Genomic DNA, 8860 nt, shown 5'->3' with positions numbered 1-8860 from the left:
ATATAATAATATATATATATACACAAATAATAAATTAAAAATTAATATAAAGAGAAACTAAAAATGGGGAATCCAATAATCGTTATCAAGACTCATCTATTGGTATACATGCGATATTACTGAATCAAGAATAATTATCTTAAGATAAAAATTATTCTTTACATGTGTCGATATCGCAAAAAACATGCTGTTGAAAAAGATCATGAAATAAAGGAAAAATGTAAAAAGTAATCAAACTTACCGGCAAATGCGGTTCAGGTTTAAAAGTACAATAATTAAACAGTTAACGAAATTCGCGAAGAGGTAAAATATTTGAAGTTGTGCTTATAGCTCGAATCGAATAAAATAAAATTAAAAAATATATATTTGATCGAAGAAGAAGAAGAAGTTTTTAAAGTAAAATATTAGTGAATCTATGAGAAAAATTAGTGAAAATGTATTATTCGGAAATAAATTTATTAAAACCCAAAAATGAAGGAAATGTAATTAAAATTATAATAATAAAAAATTGCTTAACGGATTAACTAAATATAGGCTTAANTATATATATATATATATATATATATATACACGCACTCTGTTTTACAGGCATGACACATTCACACACCATCCATCCATCCGCAAATCGCAATTTTGAACTGAAGCAGAATACAATCAATCTCTGATCCAGTACTCGCAGAGGTATTAATTTGTTATGGGAACTTGGAGAACTTTGTGACCGGACAGATTCAACGTGAACCGAAACCGCTTACTACACATGGAGTCTTCGGCAGGCGGGGATCAAACTCACGATCTCTTGGACATTAGCTCAATGCCTTACCAAGCATGCACCAGTGAAAATTTTGCACACGGAGTGACTTTGACTCATGAAAACTGAATTCACTACGTCTTGGACACTTGAGATTTTAATACTTTCCATTGTCGGTTTTCTGTAGTTCAATGAAGTTAAGCATCAATGGCTACGATGAGTGAGCGAAATGGGGGAACCACTTTGATCAGCCCTCGAAGAAACCGAGCGTGAGTTATATCGATCCTCGTTCAGTTGCTCTACCGTATAGAGTCTTTGATTTCATGTGCTGATTATCGGATTACAGAAGTAGGGCAGCCCTTTCCATGCAGAAGATAAATATATTTTAATGGGAAGTCTTCAAACCATTCTCAGGAATATTTCCTAAACTCGCGCAAACAGCACATTGTGCAGATGTAGTACGATGAAAATTAATACTAGTAATAAAAATTATGACGTAAAAATAACGTCAAAAGTTGCTAATAAAGTAATAAATTTGTAAAAAAAGTACTATTTTACTACTTTGTGAACTGAATTTAGTTGTTGTTGTAGTTAATTTACGTCGCACTAGAGCTGCACTATGGGCTATTGGCGACCGTCTGGGAAATACAGTGATGTTTGACTTCGGTGATCTGCTGGGAACCGTGTCTTAACGATCAGTCCACTGCGGGACGAACTGAATTTAGATGAGTTATATAACTTTTATAACTTTTAATGCTTGAATGCGCCAAATCAGATTTAGAAGTTTAAAGAATTCTTCGCCATACTTTTATAACTATGCTGACTGCTGACAATGTTAAAAATTTGATTTGACTGTTAACGTCACAATAGAGCTACACTAATCTTCTATTGACATCGACTTAAGATCCATCCTTTGATGATGCCTAGAAGATATTACATGCGCATGCTCGCACTGCAATATAACATTCTTTTCTTGCTCAAAAATCACCGGGGATATAGTTAATTCCGTACATTAAAACTCGATCAAAGAAAGTGCAGTCCGATCAGCATTCATCCGGTAAAAACAAAGTCGATCCCAAGCCGCCGTGATGATGATGGAATATTTAACTCAATCCAATGACTGTATGTCTAGTAATATAAGGTGTACTATTTAAAGGTAGGTACTTTATTTACGTCACGCTAGAACTGCACAATGTGCTATTGGTGACGGTCTGGGAAACATCCCTGAGGATGATCCGAAGATATGAAAACCAATTTCGATCCTTTGCAGAGGGGATGGCACCCCCCGCATCGGTAGCCTGAAAACCCTCGAGCACTTTACGGTAGGACAGTTTAACGAGATCCGATACCGCACACCCTCGGTCCCTATGCAGGCTGATCAAAGTTGTCACCCATCCCCTAACTGACCACAGCCAGGGGTGCTTGACTTCGTTGTTCTACAAAGAAGCGTGTCCTTCCGATCAGTGTATGTGCTATTTAAATACTTTCTAATTTAACCACTACCCCAGAATTTAGAGCTGCGTTGCTCTCTAGATCAAGGATTCCAGATTATTTTTAAAACATAGGTAAGAGAATTCACAGTCTATTTCCTGTAGTCCAATAGTGTAAGGGATCGTTCGTACCGTGGGCGAAAAATTTAGGTATAAGTTTTTGGTTGATGAAGTATATATGTTACGGTGAATGACCGAAATCTGGAGAATGTCTACTCTCACCGGTGAATAACAACAATCACATAATCGCTTTGGTGAATGTCCGAAATATTTGTTATATCCAATTTTATATTAATTTATTCATTGATATTATTATATTTATTTGATACATTTATATTTATTCTATATCTTAATACTTACTGACGATAGATTAGAAGAAACATCAGTGTTTGGAGTATCGGGCAAATGTATACCGGGCAGCGGCATTTAACCTTAAAAAAACATCAGTGTAGGGTATACCGGGCAGTGGCACTTAACCTTAATAAACATCAGTGTAGGGTATAACGGGCAGTGGCACTTAACCTTTAAAAAACATCAGTGTAGGGTATACCGAGCAAATGTATACCGGTAAAATGCAAATGTATGGCCCGATGCTCCAAACACTGATGTTTCTTCTGATTTATCGTCAGTAACTATTAAAATATCGAATAAATGTAATTATATCCACGAATAAATTCATATCAAATCGAATGTAATAAACATTCACCAAAGCGACTATGTGATTGTCAACATTCACCGGTGAAAGTCAACAACCACCGATTTCGCTCATTCACCGTAACCTATATACAGGAAAACTCTCCAGTCAGATTCGTACTAGCATCCGTGAATTTAACGCATCGAGTGAGATTGGCTCTTTAGGCTAGTAAAAGTTATCAAATTACTTTTTAGTAAACAATTGTGATTGTTCACCGCAAAAATAATTTTAAAATATTCTTACCAATGATGAAATCGTATTCAGAATACAGAGATGATGGTGTTTGAAGGACTGTCGGTGCATTCTTTTGAGTTGCCAAAGACATGAGCATGAGAGGTAAAAGAGTTGTATTTGCAAGTGGAGTTGGGTATGAGTTTTCTCTTGTAATGTTGTATTCGTACATCTTGTACTAAAGATTAAACTATATAAAAAAAGAATAACAAGCTGAACAACTTCTTACAAGAATTGACATAAGAAAGAAAATAAGATAAGTTAAGTTGCAGGTGAAGACGCCACTGTGGTTTGTTGTCTAATCGTTGAAAAGTAAGGTATGAATAAGGTGACTAGCGTCCTCACAAAACAAAAACAATAACTTGGTTACAATTTTTTTTTTAAAAAACATTCAAAAACTCTCCTTTTTCTCTTTTTTTTAAAATATATTTCTTTTTTAAATTACTGCTAATGATCTACCTTCTAAAAATATTAATTAGAAAGGATAAAGCTTTTAGTTTCCAAATTATTTATATAGACATTTTACAGCTAGATATTTTAGTTTCTTGAAAACATTTGTCTACAAAATATGATATATGAATAATAAGCCCGAAAACGAAAGTACCGCAGGTTCCTTCCCGACAGCCACTGCAAAAAACTCGACACTAACTGAGGAATAGCAGGAAAACGCTAAATGAGATAAATGCAACTTTTTTTTGCTAGCTATAAAATTAATTATTTTGACGAACACTTACAAGCGTATAACATACAGGCACTTCATTAAAATATAACTAACTTAAAAAACAAATAAGGGGTAGGTACTTTATTTGCATTGCACTAAAGTTGCACAATGCTCTACTGGCAATGATCTTGAAAACAATCTGGAGGATGGTCCAAAAACAAATACTATCACAATTTTGATCCTCTTCAGAGAGGATTTTATTTGTTTGACCACTTATTCAATTTAGACATGGATCTGAAGAGAATGTAAATTCTTTCAGATCCTTGAACTCATGGTACTGCCAAGTGACGCAGCACCGAATCTAGCATGCAATCGGTGGGTCATGGCGCAGATAATGATTGAGCCCCGACACTTCAAGACCGAATTCCGATTTTCTAACCATTGGGCAACCACGGCCCCAACACTTACAGAATTAGAAAGGACCCAACAAGTTCGGGTTATTTTTCCCTCCCCAAAACAATTGCGAATGCCCAAAAAACCACATCATGACTGGAATAGCCTGGTTGATAGGGCGTTGGTCCGATCCCTACAGGTTGAAGACTCCCCGTGTACAAAATAGTAATAGGTGCATGCTAAATCTGTCGGAGTGAAAAAATTCTCCAAGTTTCTAAAACAAATCAATACCTCTAGAGGTGCTGGATTGGAGAAAGATCGTTCTCTGATTCAAAATTACGACCTTCGGATTGATGGATGGTGTATGAATCTGTCCTCCTGGTAAAATGGGGGGGAAATTTCCCAGAAAGTCTCCAATAGCCCATTGCGCAGCTATAGTGTGACGCAAATAAAAAGGTATCGATCAACCACAGACACGAGAGCCCTTCATACGCAACTCAATCTTGGCCAAGCGCCGAACCTCGTTTTCTTACGGCTCTATTTTTAACAGATATGTCAATAATGCCCGTTCAAACGACTAAGCTTGTACACCATTCTTCAAACTTCCTCATCAGAAAAAAGGAGAAGACTTTCTCCCTTTACGGATTTCAACTTGATTATTCTGCTTATAACATACTGATTCTCTGGTGAAACTAAGTATTGAAATTCTCGTTCTATTAATGTCCCAAACTGCAACTTATAATTGTTCAAACTTATAATTTATTTGCATAGGGTTGTGTGCTCAAAGCAACAAGTGGCTTATAAACCATCGTAAGTAGAAGAATAGATAGCCTAATAAAGATGTATTTATATGCATTAAACATAAATTAGAGCACTTGGGTACAACTAGTCTTAGGGCTGGTTTTTAACTCACTACCATCCGCGCTTGATAGTGTTATGCGGAAAAACGATACTTCTGAAATGCATGTTCAACTATTACAGTTCTTAGCAATCATTGTTCCGCAATGGACTGATAGTTAATCCACTGTCGATTCCGCACGTAAAAAGTCTTCTTTTATAAAATGTGTAAATATTGAAATTATAAGACTATGCAAAAATTGTTTGCACCGTCATTGCAAAAATTAGTTTTGAAATTCTGGTTTTCAGTTTGTATTAAGCGTTACAGACATTTATTTAGAGATTTTGCATAGGGTTAGGTTCAGCAATTATTCTTTGAACGGCACAACGCATGGGTGAAAATTTCCTTACAACGGAGTATCCCTAAGAGATAAAATAGTTAACGTAACGTATGCAAAAGCTTCATTTTTATTGATTTAAGTTTTTATTAAATTTTCACAATTCAGCTGACAATAAATCAAATTTAACATTAAATTTGCCAAAAAAGGTAAATTTGTTTAATCATTTGACAATCAGTATTGCAAGTTGCCTTACAATTTTTTTTAAATGTAAAAACATTTTCTAGTTGAAGCTTATTCGTGTATACTTAATTTAAATACATGGTCTAGAACATGCTAAAAGCACACATGGATTGTGAATGCAAACAGGTGATTCAAATATTTAAATCTTCAAAATGTTTACTTACTTTTTAGTTGAGCCAGTACTTCTATGCTTTCAATTACTGCCAACGTTTTGAACAGCTCAATCTATTTTGTGATTTTTTTTCTTTCGTGATATTTATAATGCTGCAACAGAACGGATTAATGAAATCCAAATAGATTTTGAAAATTAGAAAGAGCACCTGCGCAAGCTAATCAAACTTACTCAGAATTGAAAAGATTTGTAGGAATAGATTAGAATAGAATGAATTTATAGGATAAATTTTATTCTTATGTAACTTTATTCCTTCAGTATTCGAAATTTTATTTAACAAAACACCTGAAACAAAATCCAAAAGCAAAGTAGAAGTTTTTCCAGGGAGTGAAACCAGGAAAGCATCTAATATTATGAAAAATGCAAATAATTTTTTATAGCGTAAAAATAACTTTATATAGGCACATCAGAAATTTTCATTAATTCGATAATTATTTAAAAGTTTTATGTACTAAACCAACAATATTAGCAAAAAGTTTACATAACATTTTAATTTTAAAACCGTCAGTAAATATTATGTTTTATGCATACGAAAATGTGAAGAAACAATATTAATATTTTTACATTATCTTTCAAAAGCAGCCTTTAGTACACTCTTAAAATGAAAGAGTGATTTCCCCTACTCAAAAGAGAGTGAAATTTTTATAACTCAACTTGAATGAAATACACCTATATTTGAGCGAAATTTTTGCTTTGTTTTCAATCGAACTTGAGTGGTACATATTTAAGCGATACTTGAGTGGTTTTTGCTCAAACTTGAGTGAGTTATTTATTATTTAATTATGTGTGAGCTATAAGCTTGAATTTCCATCGTTATATTTTAAAAAACTAACGATAATGAATCTAAATAAAATTGTTTTGTTCTGCGATTTAAATTGATTATGTCGTCGCTTTTATTTTATGTTTAATTTTTTTCTGGAGAATCTGTCACTTAATATTTTGAATTAAGTAGAAATTAAACAACATTTAGTTAACAGCGGTATTTCTGAAGAAGACGCTGTTTTACTTTTTAGTAAGTTAATATAGTTTGTCATTTTTATTTTTAAAATACTTTTATTTAGAATGTGTTATATACACTTTCCATTTACATTAGTTGTTTTTCAGCGTTATTAAATAAAATACTATTAATTTAAATTTCTTGTGAAAACAAATTTTTTAACATTGAAAGTGTTAAATGTGGATGATTATGGAATATTAAAAAAATCTGATTCCATGCTAGAATCTTTGTCAAAGCATATGGTGATATATTATATCAGTAAAGAGTTTTAGAATTTTTTAAGATCTCATATTAAAGTTTTAACATTTTATTTTAATGTAAGAAATTTATATCCATGATTCAGTTTCTTTTATGTATAATTTTGGCATGAAACATTTGTGGATAATTAATTTCATATCATTCTGCACTTCTTTTATAAAAAATATTTAAGGAATAATTTATCTTACAGCCTATAACTGCTCTTACAGACTATAATTGCTTCTCTTTAAATTGTTTTCTATTAATATAGATGACTGTCTTTAATTTATGAAAGTTCACTTTTGCAACATCCATTCATTCAAATCTGTATATTCAGACGTTCTATGCATTTTATTATAAATATATCATTCAAAGAAAGTGGAAAATATTATATATTAAAAAAATTAAATAGTATTTTTCTGTTTTTATCCTGTTTTTATCTTTTATTTAATTGGAATTCAGAATTAATATTATTTTCGTATTTCATAAAGTATTTATAACATTATACAAACTATTTTTCTTTCGTTGCTAGCATAAAATTTCTTACCACTTCCACTTTTCTTCAAGTTCAATTTTCGAGGCAAAATTGAAAATGCAGAATTAATATTTAATTAAATGTACAGTGCTCATTAAATTATTTTAAAATACAAATAAATTGAAATTTCACAATAGTTATAGATTAATAGTAAAAAAAGTGGAGCAGTATTAAAAATAATATTTATTACGAGATAGAATTCAATTTATATTTTTCAATGGCATATTATAATCTTTTTCCCCTCTCAGTGACGGGGAGGAGGGGAGCTCAGTGAGTTAAACAGAAATAAATAAATAAATAATAATGTGTTTTATATACTAAAGTGAAAGGAGTAAATAATGTGATGTATATAAAATGCATTTTTCTGACCTAGTGTTAATTGTTGAATTTTAATAAAGATATAAATTTTATTTTATAATTTATTTTTTTAATTAAAGTAATGCTATAAAGGTCTTTTTAAAGTTTACAAAAATTTTTAAAGAACTTTAAATTTTTAACTGAAACAGTTTGTATTTTACCAGTGCGAAAAGGGAAAAAAAGCATTAATTTGTCAGTTTATTAGAAAAAGAATGTACCAAAATTAGTATTTATGTTTTTAATATTGTTTTCGTAATGTACAAATATTTTTTTCCAGGAAAATGTAAATTTTGATGAGGGGCTAAATGAAATCTGTAAAATGGAAAAGAAAACAGAGGATTCGAAGTTTCTTCTTACATTGGGTAAGATGATTGTAGATGTAGACACTTGCTCCAAAAGAGCAATTGACTTTTTGTTTAAGAATCACTTTGTTTTCAATGTAATGTACAGTAAATCAAGCTCTATGTTCTTCTTGTTTCTTCAGTTTATGCTCTATGAGCTGAAAAAGGTGCTTCTAAAAGCACTATAGAAAACCTAAATATTCTACTATCTAGAGGGAACACATAAAGATTATATGTATAAGAAAACATATACAATAAAATATCTTTTTTTTCTGTAATTTAGTTGTCTTATTCAGTAATGCATTCTCACATTTTATGTTAAANGAAAACTTAAATATTCTACTATCTAGAGTGAACTCATAAAGAATATATGTATAAGAAAACATATACAAGAAAATATTTTTTGCGTAATTTAGTTGTCTTATTCACAAATGCATTCTCACATTTTATGTTAAAAGTCTTAACCCTTTGCAGTTGTATCATAGCTTTCAGGCGTCAATACTTTTTGCAAGGATGCAGACTGCTCCACTTCGTGAAGACATTTTATAAAGTAGTAAAGAATTGAAAACTAAGACCTGCATAATTT

General features: G+C 31.7%; 1 long non-coding RNA gene and 1 other non-coding gene across 2 annotated transcripts in view; one reads left to right on the top strand and one right to left on the bottom strand.

Moving 5' to 3' along the window:
* LOC107441503 (uncharacterized) overlaps nt 1–5934 on the bottom strand; it is a 6589-nt gene extending 655 nt beyond the window's left edge. The window contains exons 1-2 of the transcript XR_011636646.1: nt 5800–5934; nt 3176–3353 (exon numbers count right to left, since the gene is read on the bottom strand). This is a non-coding gene — a transcript (uncharacterized protein). The remainder of the gene's footprint in view (nt 1–3175; nt 3354–5799) is intronic.
* Nucleotides 3361–8552, top strand: LOC139425395 (uncharacterized). Its single transcript, XR_011636647.1, has 2 exons — nt 3361–5027; nt 8211–8552. It is a non-coding gene; the product is annotated as an uncharacterized lncRNA (long non-coding RNA).
* Nucleotides 8553–8860: the final 308 nt, after the last annotated feature.

This window comes from Parasteatoda tepidariorum, chromosome 4 (assembly GCF_043381705.1).
Source record: "Parasteatoda tepidariorum isolate YZ-2023 chromosome 4, CAS_Ptep_4.0, whole genome shotgun sequence".
NCBI lineage: Eukaryota > Metazoa > Arthropoda > Arachnida > Araneae > Theridiidae > Parasteatoda > Parasteatoda tepidariorum.
This window is presented reverse-complemented; position numbering and strand designations above follow the sequence as displayed.